The sequence below is a fragment of the Prunus mume genome, linkage group LG4 (genome assembly GCF_029339155.1).
Source record: "Prunus mume cultivar Tortuosa linkage group LG4, ASM2933915v1, whole genome shotgun sequence".
Lineage (NCBI taxonomy): Eukaryota > Viridiplantae > Streptophyta > Magnoliopsida > Rosales > Rosaceae > Prunus > Prunus mume.
This window is the reverse complement of record NC_142701.1, coordinates 8,292,012-8,311,392: the sequence shown is the minus strand read 5'-3', so window position 1 is coordinate 8,311,392 and position 19,381 is coordinate 8,292,012. Positions and strand designations below refer to the sequence as shown.

Below are 19,381 nucleotides of genomic sequence, written 5' to 3'. Positions count from 1 at the left end.
TATTTTGTAGATACTCATTCAAAGATCATCTTTACAAAAAATCACTTGAATCCGATAGCATTTGACCATTCAATTGAGTTATTGAAATTTTAGTACTTTCTTGAAGACCGTGTTCATTAATTTTGTATGACACAATTGAATGTCGAAACAGTTTCTGATTTGTCTAATTTTTTGTAAGGATGATCTATGAATGAAGACCTAAAAAATAAATAGTTTGGATCATTGGGAAAAAAATTGTAGGGTACCCTAAAGGGAGTCCCTCAAATAAAATTATTTGAAGGATCCCTCAATAGAAGGGAACTATATATATATATATATATGTTATATTCCTATTTAGATTGGTGCACTACATACTAAGTTATATCAAGTTTAATAAGAGTTTAAATTAGGTTATACCTTGAGGCCCGAAACCTTGTGAAATAAGGAAAATTTTGAAGCCAATTAAAGGGGTCATATTTATTTCCTTTTGCGTGAATTGTTGTTTGATGGTCGTGGAGTGTTAGTCAAGTCAGCCTTTGGTGATAAGTAGAGATGACATGACCTAGCCCTATATAAGCTTAAGACTTTGCTCTCATATGTTCTCTAACTCTAAACTCATAATAAAGAGAAAGCAGAGGTCTTGCCGTTTGTGCCTTTTTGCTCGTGTTTTGCTGCTATGATTGAATGAATTCAGATATCGTGTACTCAAGGAAGATGACACCATGCATGTTTTCTATGTATTTCAGATTGTGTGAAAGATCACGGACTCCTATACTCCTATAGAAATCTAACAATATATACATATATAATTTGTTTATGTTAAGGATGTCCTTGTTGTAATAGCACATCCTTCCACTAATAAATGTGTTTAATGATCGGAACCGTCTACATTTAGGACATCCTTGCAGAAATCATTAAGATAGGAAACGTTTTGGTCATCTCAGCACGCAAACACTGAAAGCACAATAGAGAGGGAGAAGAGAGGAGGGAATTGACATTTTATATTGTCTTGGTGTGTAGTTGAACCTTATGTATGAGGGCACTGAGTTTGTATACTCTTTCCGAACTACGGGCCTCTCGTTATTTGTCTGAATGGATTGAATGGGAAACTTGAAAGATAACAGCATTCCACTTTAGTTTTTTATACTCTCTACAGTAAGCAAACTCTGAAAATCCAATATTGACTCAATGAAGCTAGCAAATGAAGTTATTTTTCCCATATAACATTGGAGAAACCTAAACAAGTAGCCAAATTATTAGGGCCCGTTTGATAATGGTTTGAAAGATAGGATGAGAGGGGAGGATGGGAGAGGGGAATAACAAAAGTGAAAACAAAAACTTGAAATTGAAAACAATTTCAAATAAATTTCAGTTTTTAGTTTTTGTTTTCACTTTTGTTACTCCTTTCTCCCATCCTCCCCTCTCATCTTCCCTCTTAATCTCATCTTCACTCTCATTCTCACTTCCATTCTCCCTCCTTTTTCTCTATATTCTAGGTTCTAACATAAAAAATGAAAACTAAAAGCTAAAATTGAAATGATTATCAAACAGGTCCTTAGCTTTTGAAACTTTTATTTCATCTATATATGTAATATGTATTTCTTAACTTTTACCTTTCCTACATCAGCCAGATTCCTAAAACCAATGAACTCAGCCTACCATTCTAGTCTCTATTTCAATGGGTTTGGGAAGCAGTGGAATCTCCCTACACCTACTTCACTTTTTTTCTTTCTTAATAAAAAAATGGTGTTCAAATTTGCAATGTTCCTTTAACAGTCCCACTTCTTCTAATTAAGTTCTTCACAGCCTTAGGATATGCACCATTAAATATAGACCTCGCAATATCCTATATGGGTCGTGTTGACATCATGTTGACTCGATAAGCTATCGTGTCAGGGGCATTTTTGTAATTTTACATTAGAATGGGGTGGGAAAAATAAGAAAACATTGTTTACTAAGAAGGGGACTCGAACCCCAATATTTAGATCAATTCTGTCTTATATTTATACAGCTTACACTATAACTTTATTTGCTTCTTTATTTTTGTTCTCCTGACTTCTCTTCCTTCGCTCCCCTCTCCACCAACTCTTCTGCTCCAACTCTCTCTCATTTTCAAAATCAAAAAACTCTCACTCTTCCATTCTCTCACCTGCCACAAACACAAGTCACACAACGAAAAGGAAGATAAATTGAATATGTAGGCATGGAGAGCAGTCTCATGCCTCCCAAGTACATCGTGCTCTGGGTAAGAATTGGAGCCCTCCTCCTCACCAATTGGTACTCTAGCTTTTCAGTTTTGGATATGTATTTTGTTGTTGTTGGTCCATTTTCCCAACACTCTGTGTGACACTCTGGATTGAGCTGCTCTGGAGAGTGGAAAGGTCGTCAAGTCAACACTAATGCCCTGATTGGATTTCTAGCCTGTGAGGGGATTCTTTCAACTTCTGAACAAAATTAAAAGTTGGATCAGATTGACAAGAATGGGCGAGCTCGAGCTAGACCCTGATGACTTGTTTCTTTTGTCCTGATCGTGGATTGCGTAGGAGTGCCACTATTAGGTATGAGACTAGCCCAATAGATCCGGTATATGTAGTGTAGGATATCGATTTGATGGATTTGCACTTGTTCTGGAATTCTGCTCAAGTCATTGTTCTCCAAGGTGGATATTGGCCTCGATAAATTCTTTTCTATGCCTCAATCAAGAGGACTTCAATATTCTTTCATTCGTGTGTTGTCAGTTCAATAGATATGAACAGTACCTGATCAAACAAGAGGAAAGCCAGCATTCTGGCTAATGTTACCCTATTTGGGTTCAGAAACCTAACTTAAATCCTAAGTGACCCTAGATTGGGTCAAGATTTCAGTCGATTCGGGCTCAGTGATATAGTTCGAGCTTGAACGAGCCCTTACTTTTGGACTAACAGAGCCTTATTCGGGCCTGGACCTTTATTTCGGGTCCGAATAATAGGCTTGAATAATATATAAAGGTGGGAAAGCAAATTATTCTATAAGAATATATATAAAGCAATTAAATAGCAGATATTCGATAAAATAACTAAGACAAATTTCAGAGAGTGGGGAGGTTTCAGATGTTAAAGATCTGTCTATCCAATTTTAGCTTGATGACAAAAAGGATAAGAGCCACATATTTCTCCATTTAACTAATTTCAAACATCGATTACAATATAGGAAAAACTAGAGATTTCTCTATCCAGTTTGAGTAGTACATATATCTATAACAATTCAAACTGATTATTTAAAAGAAATCATACCATGAGGATGACAGAGCGACAAAAGATAAACGCATAAGTGGTCAACTGGTTATCGAATATTAAATAAACTTATTTGAAAAGATCTTGAATTTTTTCAAGTATTTTCAAGACATTGCGTCTGGTTTTTAGAAAGAGAGTCCTCTTTTGTTGCTACGGAGCTTTTATATTTATAGGCAAGAATTCCTAATGATGAAAGTTGAACGAGGATATTTGGCGGCTATCCAAAGTCAGCTGTTGGTTTGTCTTCTTAAACCGGTTTATAGGTGAGAGGACGGAATATCTCGGTCAAAACTGTTGGTCATACGAGATGTTTTTTTGACTTGAGTCCTTTGTAGCTGGAAATCTAGTTAGTAATCAATTTCTTTCGGTACTAGTGGCTATTATCCAGCTTGCTTTTCTTGTTGGGAGAGAAGGTGGTCAAGTCGCCATTAATGGTGACAATCCTTCTTCAGATCCTCACATGAGTAGATGTGCAACGGTTACTGATTTCCAACTTAGTGTGAACCCAAATGAGGACTCTTTAGCACTGTGGGCTTCTATAAAGTTTTACCCACTGTTGGCCCAAAAATCAAAAGGTTCGTTTTATCGTCTTTTCTAAAGGAAAGATATTGGGCATGGGCTTAATAAATCTTTTCCAAGAATTAAAGTATTTTCGGCACATTTTCCAAATACGATACAAACAATTGTTGAGTGAATTATTGGGTTTGGGTTGGAATTTAGGTAGTGGGTATCTCTCGTATGTTTGTAAATATCGACAAAGGGGTTGATCTTCTTCTTTATTTGTGCATTTACATGAAAAACAGAGAGGTTATTTATTTATTTATTTTTAAAATCAAACCCTTGAAAGGTTTGGATCTATGGCACCATCAATGAGCGGAAGCAAAGCGATGGCGTGATGATGAGGGCCTGGACGACGACGCAATTGAGATGATGAAGAAATTTGGGGAGCAGGACAGAAGAGTTGGGGATAGCGAATTGTAATTGGTCGTGTCCATATTTTACATTTTCAACCGTTTTCTTATCGTGTCGTGTCGTGTTAACCCGTTAAGAAAAGCAGTTGACACGAAGACTGCAAAAGCGACATGAATGCCAGGATTTAAACATCAGCACAGTGGCCTGAAGTGGCCCCATTTTGTCCATTTGCACTCCTCACCTGCTTTTTATGTTAACAAGAATTACACTCAGAGTCCAAAAACATCATTGCCATCTTTCTTTTAGCTTTTGCACCTCCTCCCTCCCACTTGTAATTTCCACAATCACGTTTTAAACAAGAGTGGACGAGGATTTAAATTCTAGCTACCTTTCAAGATTTAGGACAAACAACTGTATACTATTCTCTCAGCAGAGTAGGCAAAAGTTGGGGTTGTTGAAAGGAAAAAAGATTGGAAGACCAGCTAGCCAAGGAAAATAAGGAGCCAGACAAGCCAAAAGCCAAACAAAAGGTCAGCAAATCAAGCAAGGCGAAACTAATCCGGCAGAGGGAGGCTGCTGTGAAATGGAAAAGCTAGGATCTAAGCAAAGACAGAATTAATGGAAATACCAACTCCATCCTTTATGCCATGAAACCAATCCACTGGCTGCAATATCAAGACTAACGAAAGTAAACAAACTTACGAAATTTTTTCGAATCGTTTTGTACAATTCTGTGAATGAATTGGGGAGAACAAAGGAATTAGAACTACAGTGCAGAATCCACCAAAAATAAGAACAGCTCCAGCAAGGAACTGAGGCAGCCTATATCCACCTCCAGCTAGAACAACCATACCAAACCTCCCAGGCAGAACCAAAAGCTTTCAGTAACATAAAATAAATTAAAGAGAGGCACAAATCCAATGCAGATAACCAAAACTAAGACATATATTTATTTTGTACAATTGTGTCATTAAATGTCACAATGATTAATTTAAAGTTATGGACTTCAGGAAAAAAAAAATCATTGAGCATTCACTTCTATTTGGCCACTCAACAAAGTCATCATCTTTAGCAAAGAAAGGGAAAGGATCAGATCTCTTGTCCTACAAATATTAATCTATGTGTTAAACTTTTGATCAAATTTCAATGGTTCTATTTCAAATAGAGGCAATACCAAAACTTTGCAGAACAAATAACTTATAATTAAACATCATATGTGGTCATATTTATCTTTCGCACCTCCTTCCACTTGTAAATTTCCATCCACCAAAACAAGTTTTAAATAAGCGGATGAGTTTTTATATTTTAGCCACTTTTCAAGATTCGGGAAAAATCAATTATAGCGAAATGACTACTTTTAAGTACACAAGTTAGCCTTAAGGACTATTAGTGACACACCTAATAGGTTTCGGAAGCCTCATAGATGTTTTTAATAAAAACCCTTAAATAAAAAAAGTAGTAGTTGGCTAGGTGCTTGTTGGGCATGGAAAGCAAAGTTAAAAGGCAAGTTTGGGTTTGGTATCGTGGGGGATATATGTTTCTGGAACATTCACTGGGTAGTCACAGTAGTTTCCTTTACTTTTCTAAAGTTGTTGGGAAGAGTCAGAAGCTGCCAGCTCCTTGTCTCCTCTCCTCTCTATGAGAAGTCAATAGAGTTGATTACAGAATATGAATAAAACAAAACCGAAACCTAGCCAGCATATGAATAAAACAAAACCTAGAGACAGGGACAACATGCAATCAAAATTAAAGAAATGATGACTGCATCCATATGAACCGCCCTCAGTCATATACAAAACAATAGACCAATTAAACTTCCCCAATTAAACATTTTTAAAATTAACGGTCAATTTTGCATGTGGGAGTGACAGTATAAGAAGTGGGTTTCTTGTGTCACTTGCTGATTTTTAATGGAGGAGCAGGTCAAGCTTTCTGATATAATTAATCCTTCCACTATGAGTGAGAGAGAGAGACAGACATGCTAGCTACTTAGTCTGCTAATATACGATCACTATAAATTGAATGGACATATCTGCCTGCTTAGTCCAGTGCATGCCCAATATTCAAGAAGATGAATATGGCCATGCTGAGAGCCATTTTTCTTTTCTCTCTCATCAGTTTTTTCCAATTTTCCACCTGTTCTACTTTGGTTAAACCAAAGAGTAGTTCACAAGGTAAGTAGCTGTCCTCCTTAATCATTCTTCTTTGTAACTTTTGCTGTTGATTAGCTTTGGTAAACTGTTGACTGTATATTTTTGTCTGCGTGCGTAACGAGATGCTTTATAAGTTATAATTAATCCGCTCCAAAGACGAGGGAAATTATTTGTCAACGGGTCTACTGGGATTGAGTTTCTTCTGAGAATCACATGAGCCGTCTTACATGTGCAGGGTCATCACAAAAAACATGGTTTGTGAGCATAGATAACTACAATGATGTCCGACTCCGTTCACCGCCACCACCTCCGAAAGCAGGACCGACACCAGGCCAGTCACCAAGTCCAAAAGATCTTCTATCCAAGTCCAAGAGAGCTCCTCCAAGTCGATACACAGCTTCAGCTTGAAATGCTTAAGCTTCAGGAAGTTACAGGCTAGCTAGTCTAGGCTGTCTATTATGTCCAGCTTATACGTACATTAATTGGTGTAGTCTCTCTTGTTCTTTAAAGTTTGTTCATGCAATGGTACTTGTATAAGAATTATCTAAGAATTAGTAGCAAGAGCACCCTGAGCATGTTGATGGATATAGGGCCCCTGTGGTTCAAATCCTAAAGCAAGTACCAATGCCTCTCTGCTCAGGAGTCAATTTAAACAAATCCAAAAACCTGTTCCTCTCTGAGGGAACTACAAGTACTAATTTATATATCTTTTTTCAGTAATCTATCTTCAAAATGAGGGTATCTCTGCCACACAAAGGACTTAATGAAACATCATATGGTATCATTTTCCTCATTTGAACTTTGCTCCCCCTTGCAGCTTTCATTGATGAACTCACATTTTAAACAAGTGGATGAGTATTTAAATTCTAGCCGCCTTTCATGGTCTAGCACTCGGGCCTCTGTCAGAAAAGTGTGCATAACATGGGATTGTTGAACAAAAGATTTAAGACCAAGCCAGAGCAAATAAGTGGCAGCACAAATCGAACAAAAATCCGGTTTAGCAACAGAAAAAAGGGGACTTAATGAGGCATAGCAGCAAGTACCAACCAAAACAGCTGTTTTAATAAGAAGTAGCAAATCAAATGAAGTGTACACTCATCAGGGAGAGTGAATCTGCATCAGAAATTGGACAGAAATTTGAGTGATTGCATAGTTCTGTCATTATAAACTTGAAATTTTGAAATGGTTAACTGCAATTAAGGGACTTTAAAAATAGAAAAATAGTTAAGTGAGCAAATCTTCCACCATCCCGGAATTAGGCCAAGCAATAAAAGGACAAATACTCCCAAAGTTACTGCAAATCTTCGTGAATTTATTTATCTCCAGTGCAGAAGCTGAGTCTAGATTATTGAAATAAGTCATTAGTCATCTGATCTAAATTCTAGTAGCTTAATTAGGATTAGGTCGCCACTACCGGCGTGCGCACCTTGTTAGAGCTAATAAAGCACAAAGAAATGAGGGCATACAAAAGTAAACACAACTTAGTACGAACAAAAGTAAACAAAAAACCAGGACAGAAAATTTGAATCACTTTGAAAAATTCCGTGTTGATAAACTTGAAACGAATAGTTTCAAGTAAGGGACTTTACAATTCAAAAGAATACAACAACAAAGAACCGAACACATTTGTCCTGAGTTTATCACATCAAACAAGAGCAGCAAGTATCTCAAAACCTGGTGGTGGCAGAATTCTGCGAACAATGGCAGAGCTTGCGTGACAATCTGCACTTGGTTTGGAGCCATCTGCATAGCCTGAAGATGATCAAACCACCTTCCGCTTTGTATGACGAGCTGCTTTCGATGGCTTTGGCCGTACAACGAATGGATGAAGGAAGAGCTTTTCAGCGGTCAGCCTTTCGCAAGACCTCGTGGCAAGGCAACTTTTAAGAAAATCCCTGGCCACACCTGAGATTTCAGCAGGGATTTTGGGAGTACATACGTGATCAAACATATAGTGGAAAACTTCGAGTTCACAACCAGGCTTTAAATCTGAGGAGGACTTGCCGGTTAGCATCTCAAGTACGATACAACCAAGAGACCATATATCAGAGGGCGGCTCCTGCTCACTATCATTCAAGGCTTCTGAGGACAGATACGTAGGAGTGCCTCTCCATTGACCGTAATTCTCCTTGGTTTTCTTAGCCAATCCAAAATCTGAAATCTTGACCACAAAACTACCAGTACTAGTTGCAGGATTTGATACAAACAGTATGTTTTCCGGCTTCAAATCACAGTGAACATAATCAAACTTGTGAATATGCTTAATCCCTTCAAGTATCGACCTCGTATACCTTCTAACTTCAGCTTCAGGCAATCCATGACCGTTGGATTTCTCAATCAGATCACCAAGAGTTCCTCCAGACACAAATTCCAGCAACAAGTTATAGACCATGTGATTACCACCCTCTTCACTGGTTGTGATTTCTTCACCAAAGCCCTCAATGATAAAAGGGCAACCCTTAATATCCAACAGAACCTCTGCCTCATGCCGGATTGACTCCGAATCAGAGTCCTCTGCCGATTTCACCGCCATCAATCCTGGAAAGTTTAGCATGCTACCAAACTCACCCTTCTTGGGTTTTTGGGAGTGGCAAGAAAAACAGAACCAGAGCTTCCTTCTCCAACCATCTCCCCTCTCAGCCAGTGCTCTCCATGACTCCAGATCCTCTGTTTTTTCTTTTCTTCAAATTCTTCTTGTTCGGACTTTCTTTTCATGGTTCCTTTTCCTTCACAGAAACTTAGCAAATGTTAATTTGTTTGGTGAATTGTAAGGGTATTCGTTTGGAGAATCAGCAGTACTTATATAGGATAGGGCACATGAATGTGTCGGTTTAGGGTTTGAGGAGAAGTAGGGAGTCCTGGTGTGTTTTCTTTCCAACGGTCAAGTTTTATTTGATTTTTTTGAATTGAGACGTGAACGCCAAGCAAACTCGTTGCGAAATTACTAATTTAAAGCCAGGTAAGAAAGAGTACGGAAAAATTGGAAACTTTTTAACCAAGGAAAGAGTAAAGCCGGTGGATACTTATCTACTAATACAGGTACGGAAAAGAAGACAAGAAATGTTTCTAACTAATTTATTTATTTTGGTCATAAATAATTCATTATTGTTACAAACCAAACAGTTACTTTTTGGGGCTTTATCACATAAGAGCATGTCCATCGCTAGACAATAACCCGGGCAAAAGGACCCCCAAAGCCCAGTTTTGCACTCTAGCGCAAGCACCTGCAGCCCGGCAAGCCTGGTCCCACTAGCCTGGCAGGCCCAAGGGCAGTTCTGCTGCCACTGAGTTTTATGACGTCGGTACACGGAAATTCAATTTTTTTGTGTGCGTGTCGCGACAGGGACGCTCTCGATGGTTTTTTTTTTCCAGAATCCGACGGTCCTCTTTTTTTGGCAAAATTGCAAAAAAAATTCGAAAAAATTCTGAAATTTTTAAAAAAATACCAAAAAATTATGTATTTTTTCCTATAAAATACATAACCATTTTATTTACTTTCCACACCAAATCTTCATATAATTCTTCTTTATCCAATATTTTTTAGTCTCCACTCACATTATTCACTTTCCACACTAAATCTTCATACAATTCTTCTACATCCAATATTTTTTTATCCAAAAATTTAATTACAAAAGATTATCAAAATTAATGGTTTAAAGTATAAAAAAATAGAAAATGAAGTACAATGAATAGTATTTGCCTTTGACTTGCCATAGACCTTGCCCTCATGGGTGGAGTTGCAAATGGCAAGGCTGACACTATTCATGTGAATAAGTGGCATTTACTTGCCCTTGCCTTAGACTTAGCCCTTGTGGGTGGAGATGCTCTAAGGACAAATAAAAGGGCACCAAGACAAAATGGTCTAGTCCCTCAAACAACTCTAGGGTGACTATCTGACAGTGACATAAAAGTTCTTTCATGTAATTGTTGGACAGTAACTGGACCGGTTTGTCTAATTTTGGAGGAGCTGGACTATTTTAACATTTTGTCTTATATGAAAAACTTTTTTTTGTTTCATCATTTTCTATTACTTTTTAGTTTCCGGAAAGTTCATTGATTAATAAGAAAACCTGTTATTTTTCGGTAAATTACGGTTTAAAGCATGTTGCCTAGATTTTCTTTTAAAAAATAATCTAAATTGGAATAGGAAATCAGATTGATTTTGTTGTCTATTGTGTAATTGAAGTGGAGGTTTGTAGCTTCAATTAATAGTTTAGATAATTCAACCCACATAAGTCTTAAGTTCAAATTCTCTTCTCCAAAGTCATCCGAGTAAGATATTTGATGAACTTTAAGGCTTATTTGGTACGTCAGACTGTATTGATTAATTTCTGTCATATAGTATTGTTAAAGGAAAGAAAATAAGTCAATGATCTGTTATAGAGAGATTGTAGGAACTGAATGTAATTATTATATAATCAGTATTTATTTACCTAGAATAGCCATTCCTTGTATGTATAGAATTCCTTACCTAGAATAGCTGTTCTCGTATGTATATAAGTCCTAGTTCTGTATGAAGTTAGAACATATACAAAGATATCAATTTTCTCATGGTATCAGAGCATTAGATGACTCTAAAGTACAAACACCTTCCGCTACAAACACAAATACAGATATCAAACACCATACACAGCAACCATGGCTGAATCAAATACCACAAAGCCAACAGACGCCTCCTCCGATCCTCTCTCTTTACACAACTCCGACACACCTGGACTTTCCCTAGTTAACTTCAAGCTTGAAGGCCACAACTATGGCCAATGGAGCAGATCTATGCATCTCAGCCTCAGCGCCAAGAACAAACTTGGATTCGTTGATGGATCTGTCAAGACACCATCATCTAATGGCTCAAAATTCCCATTGTGGCAGTGCTGCAATGATATGATTTTGTCATGGATCTTGCACTTCCTCCATCCTGACATAGCCGCAGTGTTCTCTACGCTAAAACAGCGGCTGCTGTTTGGGACGACCTTCGAGATCGATTTTCATAGAGCAATGACTCCAGGATTTATCAGATTCGACAAGAAATTGTCGAGTGTCGACAAGGACAGCAAACAATCTCCATCTATTACACGAAGTTGAAAGCTCTTTGGGATAAGTTAGCCTCATACCAAGAGCCTTTTTCCTGTGACTGTGAAGGGATAAAGAACCTTGCCGAGAGAGAAGAAAAAGAGAGAGTGATGCGGTTCTTGATGGGCTTGAACGACACCTACTCTACGGTTCTAGGATCGATTCGATGATGAATCCCTTGCGTCGATGCAAGGTTCACGGTCCGATTCTTCAGATGAACGCCGAGTTGAGGTGACCAGCGGAATGATACACCGATCCTCCCCCATGCAATGCAAATCACGGTCATGGATCTTCACAACCACAATCCTCGAAGTGCACATCGCGATGGAGATGGCCATACGAAAGGACGCTACATTTCATCATTGGTTTCACTGGCCATAAATGGCATGGGAAAACGCGTCGAAACCAACGTTACAACCCAACGGCTCACAATGTTGAACTTCATTAGTCACCAGCCAAACATACTGACACTGCCAAGACAACCACTGCGAATGGCCCAACCTTCACCCGAGGAGTACAACGAACTTATTGACATGCTTCACAATAAAAAGGGTAACATTCAGCCACTGGCACATGCAATAGGTATCATTACACCCACTTGTAATATTGCACAACATGATCCACATTCCACATTATATTGGATTGTCGATAGCGGAGCAACGGATCACATTTCTCATATGCCTCCTACACATAACCACACCGCGACACATCATGAATTTGTTGGCTTACCCAACGGAGAACAGGCAGCAATATGCAACACTGGGTCTATTAAATTATCATCTGATTTGTCTCTTGATGGAGTTTTACATGTCTCGAAATTTCGTGTCAATTTGTTATCTGTCAATAAATTAACTCGGGCTCTACGATGTATTGTAATTTTTTCTCCGAATTTTTGTGTTGTGCAGGACGTGGATATAAAGAAGACGATTGGCCTGGGCGAGCATTTTGATGGGCTTTACTACCTTATGCCTACCCAAAATCCTCACCTAGCTAGTCATGTTCGTCGTATCTCAACTCTTTGGCATCAACGTCTCGGGCATCCATCACCTGCACCCCTTCACCATTTGTCCAAGATTATTCCAGAAATAATGTTTAATTCCCAGCATATTTGTGATGTTTGCCCTTTGGCTAAACAAACTAGATTACATTTCCCTTCTAGTTCAATTAAAACCATTGCACCTTTTGATCTTATTCATTCTGATATTTGGGGACCTCACAACACCCGTACCCATTCTGGGGCACGTTATTTTTTGACAATTGTTGATGATTTCACTCGTTTCACATGGGTTCATCTTCTGAATTTTAAATCCGATACACAAACCATTTTGCAATCCTTTTTTTCTTGGGTTAAAACTCAATTTAATCGTTCCATTAAAACCCTTCGTTCTAATAATGGTGGTGAATTCCTATCCATGCGCTCATTCTTCCTCACTCATGGCACTAATTTTCAACATTCTTGCACATATACCCCTCAACAAAATGGGGTCGTTAAACGAAAACATCGCCATCTTTTGACCATTAGTCGAGCACTTCATTTCCAAGCCAACTTACCCTTACACTTTTAGGGAGATAGCCTTCAAACTGCATGTTACCTCATCAATCGCCTTCCTTCCCCCTTACTCTCTCATCATACCCCTTATGAGCTATTACATGGGACTTCCCCTCTATATTCTCACCTCCGGGTTTTTGGGTGTCTTTTTATGCCACTAACCTTACACCCACTCACAAGTTTGACACTGGCTCGTCGTTGTCTTTTTCTTGGTTATCCTCTTGGTTAGAAAGGCTATCACGTCTTTGATCTTGACACAAAGAAATTTTTTGTCTCTCAGGATGTTGTGTTCCATGAACACATATTTCCTTTGTCTGATCATCCCCCTGCACATCAACCAGCCACAACCACTCTTCCTATTCCTCCGTTCCACGTCAGACATTTCTTTACCCACCTTTCCTCTCACACATCCGGCCCAAGCTGACCCACACTTACCAACCTCACCTTCAGCAGATCCGCCTAAGTCGACCCGCCCAACTCCCTCTCTTGCTCCCCTTTCAGTCCCTCGTTCCCTTCGCCTCCTCACTCTCCATGCCGCCTCTCTCCAATCGATGACGGCTCTGGTCTTCCTTTGCCGCTGCTTGGCCCTCATCGACCTCCCTTGATCCACCCATACCGCCGACCTCCCTTAATCCCCCGATGTCGCCGACCTCCTCGATCCCCCAGTCCATCTCAACCCCACCGACCCACCCCCTTTACCTCGTCGGTCCTGAGCGTGTTAAACGCCCTCCTTCACATTTTCACGATTATAAAGCTCATCACACCGCCTTGCTCACACATGGGGCCGTCTCTTCCTCCACGTCCGGAACCCGATATCCCCTTTATCGGTATATCTCTTACTCTGGCTTATCTCCGCATATCGAAATTTTGTATGTAATATCTCTCGGCTGGTCGAGCCATCTTCATATGCGCAGCTTGTCAGATCCCAAATGGGTTGTGCGATGCACTCTGATTGCAAGCCCTTGAAGCCAACCACACCTGGTCTTTGGTCCTTTGCCTCCCGGCCATCGCCCAATTGGCTGCAAGTGGATCTTTCGAATCAAATACAACTCTGATGGCACAGTTGACCGTTACAAGGCTCGTCTTGTTGCCAAAGGGTTCAATCAACGCGAAGGTATTGACTTCACCGACACCTTTGCTCGCTGCAAAATTGATCACCGTTCGTCTGCTGCTTGCAATCAGCCTCTACATCAAATGGATGTCCATAAAGCCTTTCTCCATGGCGACCTCCAAGAGGAGGTTTACATGTTACCCCCGCCCGGTTCTCGTGGGAGCATGTTGTATGTCGACTTCACAAGTCCTTATACGGACTCAAACAAGCTCCACGGAGTTGGTTTCGCAAGTTTTCATCTGCTATTTATGGCATTGGCTTCAAGCAATCTTGGGCCGATAACTTTTTGTTCACGCATGTACAGGGAAGTTCCCTAACTATTATATTGCTTTATGTGGATGATATGATAATCACAAGCAATGATAAAAGGCAATCTGTAAGCTGAAACACTTTCTTGGAAGTCAATTCCGAATAAAAGATCTCGGATCCTTAAAATATTTTCTTGGTGTTGAGGTGGCACGATCGAAAACTGGGATCTCTATTTGTCAACGCAAGTATACTCTTAACATTTTGGAAGAAGCTGGACTACTTAGAGCTAAACCAGCCAAGGTTCCCATGGATCCTAATTTAATATTATCTCCTACGGGTGAACTGCTCAAAGACCCTACTTGGTATCGCGGTTAGTTGGCAAGTCTGATCTATCTCACAATTACTGACAGAAATCACTTATGCAGTCAACACCCTTAGTCGGTTTATGCAAGAGCCGAAACACCAACATCTTGATGCTGCATATCGCCTTCTCCACTACCTTAAAGAAGCTCCAGGTCAAGGGTTGTTATTCTCTGCCGAGAACAAGTTGAAACTAATTGGCTATTGTGATGCAGATTGGGCTCGATGTCCAATCACACGTCGATCAGTAACTGGATATTGCATCTTTCTTGGTAATGCACTAGTGTCTTGGAAAAGCAAGAAACAGGTTACAATAGCACGATCATCTGCCGAAGCCGAATATCGTTCAATGGCTGCAGCTACATGTGAACTTACTTGGCTAAGATATCTATTGCAGGATCTGCGTGTTGCACATTCGAACCTGCAAAGTTGTTTTGCGATAATCAAGCGGCCTTATACATTGCAGCAAATCCAGTGTACCACGAACGAACCAAACACATTGAGCTCGATTGTCACACTGTTCTTGAAAGAATAGAAAGAGGTGAGATCAAGACTGGATATGTGCAGACAGGAGAACAGATAGCTGACTTGTTTACCAAACCATTGAGGGCACCTGCCTTCAGTTCACTTCTTGGCAAGTTGGGTGTTATCAACATCCACATTCCAACTTGAGAGGGAGTGTTAAAGGAAAGAAAATAAGTCAATGATTTGTTATAGAGAGATTGTAGGAACTGAATGTAATTATTATATAATCAGTATCTATTTACCTAGAATAGCCATTTCCTTGTATGTATAGAATTCCTTACCTAGAATAGCTGTTCTCGTATGTATATAAGTCCTAGTTCTGTATGAAGTTAGAACATATACAAAGATCAAGGATTAAAATATCGGCCGTGCAGATAATATCGGGCCTCCAATTTACGGATATTTCGGGGGATATATCGTTATCGTTTTAGATATCGGGAAGAAATCAATAAAAATAACAGATATAGGCATTGAAACACATCATTTTGGTGTAAAACTTTCATAGATGTTATGTACATTGTCAATGAATGTATTGAAAAAATAAAACTCAAAATTTACTAATAATAAGATATATATATGATGAAGTATAAGTGGTATGTAATGCGCGTTAATGAAAAGTTTGAAAATAAAAAGTTGATTAGAATGAATAAACCATGCATAAATCCATAGTTTATTTAAACATTGTATTACAATTTAGATGAGTGTCCAACTACATAAATGAAGAGCTCCTATGAGGTTCAAACAATGAGGAACAACCATCTAGATTCATACAATAATCATACCAAGTCATGTAACCCAAGTAGTTTGTAAGCCATATTAGAACATGGTGCACATATGTCTCTCTTGAGCTCCCTACTGTCCTCCCATATATGGGATAGTTAGGATTAACCCAACTAGTAGGTCCATAATCTGTTTCCTCATCTTGAGCTCCATATCTAGTTCCACTATAATCAGACATGACATAACCATAGCCATCATAAGATTCATTTGAGTTAGTACTAGGTCTAGTTCCTATGCTCATAGATCCAAAACTGATCGCCATGTCATCTTCAGATGGATTGATTGGTTGGCTTCTTTTCTTTGAGTATTGCTTCCCAATTGCGCCAATGCCTGGTCCAGCTTCTCTGATCCATGATCCTCATCTTGTGGCATGAGTAAAATCAGCCTCAACAGTAAATGGGCAGTATTGTCTTCCTTCTTCATTACTTCGATCCAACATTACTTCCTCCATCATTATCTGACGAATTGGATGAACTTTCCATTCTATTAGCACTAGCATCGTCTCTCAAGGACGTCTTTGACATTGCCTAGGTCCAAGCATATCCCTTTCAAATGATGAAGTATCTCCACTCCTAACATCTTCGGATATGACTCTATCAACATCAACTCCTTCTTGGGCAGCATGTTGTGCTATAACGGCATCAGGGTTGCCTTGTTCATCATCCAAGTGAGCTGTCATAATCCATTGTTGAATTGGATTATTATCATCATCAGATGGTTGCCCTGCAATGTCAAGAAGGTCTATGTAGTCATTTTCTGCAACCTTGTTCATTTCAGCCTCTTCATCACGTAGCTTAAGTTTCATATTATAATAGCAAAAGACAATCTTTTCCAGCCTAGTATATGCGAGACGGTTCCTTTGTTTCGTGTGAATAAGAGCAAATGTACTCCAATTTCACTCACATGCCGATGATGATGCTGTCTGTGACAATATACGATTGCAATTTTGCAAGTTCGGGCAGAATCACTATGAAGATTCCACCATACTGGGGATCGATTTTTGATTTGACCATCTCGGTGAAATGTCTTTCTACAGCCTCTAAAATTTATCACCTGGATCACAATGTTTTGTTTTCAAGATGCATAAAACTAAATTTAATGAGGAAGACATTGTTTTGTGTTCACTTACCTCAGCCCCAAATGCTTGCAAACCTCTATCCCCAGTTGGGTTCAACCTTTCAAATACGCGTTGGAGTCCTGAAGTAACTCTTTATTGTGGCCAACCCCTGTTTCATATTGATATCTAGGGTTCAAGTAGTGGGCTACAAATATGAAGAGTAGTTAATACCCGTTGTATAAATTTAAAAATTGATGCATATTTTTACTAAAAGATTAAAACATACCAGCTTGATGTAATGGACGAGATAATGTGACATCCCATCTGTGATTGATGATTTTGAGAAGCCATTTTTTTCCCTTCAACTTAGAAATCTTCTCTTTCATTATGTGAAACATATCATATAAGATAGGCATGGTAGGAACTACCTCTGTCAACAATTCGCAAGATGCTATACAAAGGCTCATAGATGGATTGCACTCTTCCATGGCATCCCAGAATCTATGATCAAGGACTCGACTTTCAATTCTCTTCCCCTCGTCTGATTCACTAAATCGACTATTATACCATTCCTCACTTGTAAAAAGTTGCTTCAACCCAGCTTTCTTATTTAAGATGCTATTGATGGTGATGTAGTTTGTCGCAAATCGAGTTGCACTGTCGGACCAAATCTCCTTGACAGAAGATCCTCATCTGAGCCAATAGCCAACTATGATTGTAAATGTAGTTGGTTAATTTCTAGCCTTATTTATGACATTAGCCACCGACTTTGCTTCCCAATATCTTCAAATATTAAATCAATGCAATGTGCAGCACAAGGAGTCCAATAAATAGTGTACCGCTCCATCATCATTTGTCCATTTTTAACAAAGGCTGAACCATTGTCGGTGACAATATGAACAACATTCGACAGCCCAACCTCTTTTATGACATCCTTCAACAATTTGGCAATGTACTTTGCATCCTTGGTTTTATTTGAAGCATCCACTGATTTCAAAAAATTGTTTTCCCGTTTGAGTAGACCTATGAAATTTATTATGGACAACCTCGTGGGGCCAGTCCATCCATCACTATGATGGTGCATCCATACACGCCTAATCTTCCTTTACCTTTTCCACATAGGCTTGCATGTCTGTGTGTTCCATATCTAAGTACTTATGCTTTATTTCATACGGTGATGGTGTATACGCCTTGACCTAATATAAACTCATATTAGTAATTGGTGTGTTTAGAATATTTAAGTTCAAGAAAGGAAAGTTATAAGGAATAAAGCAAAACCTGCTTGTTGGGCTGCAGCAATCATATTTTTGAAATGAGGGAACTTGCTTTTTGAGGAGCCACATTCTCAAGTATGAAGAATTTGCTGCAGTATCTTCCAAGTACCTCTGCTGAGTTTCTAATCATGCCTTTGATTGTTCTCTGTTTTGCTCTAGTGTTCTTGTGTGGCATTGGTACCGGAGGAGATGGAAGTGGTCTCAAGGCTTTGAGGCACGGTATTGCGGTTGACTACTACCACTTGCTCCTCTCTGCAAATCGCTTGCTTCCTATTCCATAAACTCCTCTTTGTCTAAACCGCTCTTGCTTCGACGCCTAATGGCAGCAAGGTAATCTTCTTTCTCCACAGGGTGCATGTCCTGGAGGATATGCATATCCATCGTCATCATCGCCATCATCATCATCAACAGGATTGCTACTTTTATTGCCCATGTATCCCTCTCTTGCTGAGATCTTATGTTTTCTTCAACAGATTTCTTATGTTGTTTGCTAGACTCTTTCTCCTTTATCCATGCAATTACCTCCTTCTTAATATTTTGGTACTTCTTTGCACTTCTTTACACTTTTATGTGGATCAAACCGCCAAATGATACTTTAACCGTGTAATTCCACCACTTTAAATGTGGATTCACAAAATGTGCATATGGTGCCATGCTTATTGCCTTCTATTGGATGAGCATATTTCCATGCCACATCAAGACCACCAGGCACACTAGCTCCACTCGGTCCACTACTACTTGCCATTTTTAATCTATCACACTTAAAATATATTAAATGAACTTACAATATCAAATCTATCATAAAAATAATATAGACCATGAAGGAGAGCCACATACCTGAAATAGCAGTCAAAGAGAACTTGCAAACAAGGAAAGAAGCTCACAGACTAAATAAAAATTGAAAAGCTAATAGAGAAAGAAAGAGAAGAGAAGGGAAGATTTGGTGCCCCAAAAAAAGCAAAATAGCCTTTGATTTAAAGAGGGCTTCTCTCGTGATAACAATGGGAACTTTTGGGGTTGGGGGACAATGGTATATGGGCTTTGCAGACTTTATTTTATGGATTCCAGTTGGATGATTCTCTGACTTTGA

The 19,381-nt window shown here is 39.1% G+C and overlaps 1 long non-coding RNA gene and 3 pseudogenes across 1 annotated transcript; 2 read left to right on the top strand and 2 right to left on the bottom strand.

The window, feature by feature from the left end:
* Nucleotides 1-6,142: 6,142 nt before the first annotated feature.
* Nucleotides 6,143-7,032, top strand: LOC148917839 (uncharacterized). Its single transcript, XR_016125777.1, has 2 exons — nt 6,143-6,337; nt 6,552-7,032. It is a non-coding gene; the product is annotated as an uncharacterized LOC148917839 (long non-coding RNA).
* An 846-nt stretch (nt 7,033-7,878) lies between these two features.
* Nucleotides 7,879-9,052, bottom strand: LOC103328272 (mitogen-activated protein kinase kinase kinase 20-like; annotated as a pseudogene).
* A 1,902-nt stretch (nt 9,053-10,954) lies between these two features.
* On the top strand, nt 10,955-12,335 carry LOC148917838 (uncharacterized; annotated as a pseudogene).
* A 4,130-nt stretch (nt 12,336-16,465) lies between these two features.
* LOC148917837 (uncharacterized) lies at nt 16,466-18,101 on the bottom strand (annotated as a pseudogene).
* Nucleotides 18,102-19,381: the final 1,280 nt, after the last annotated feature.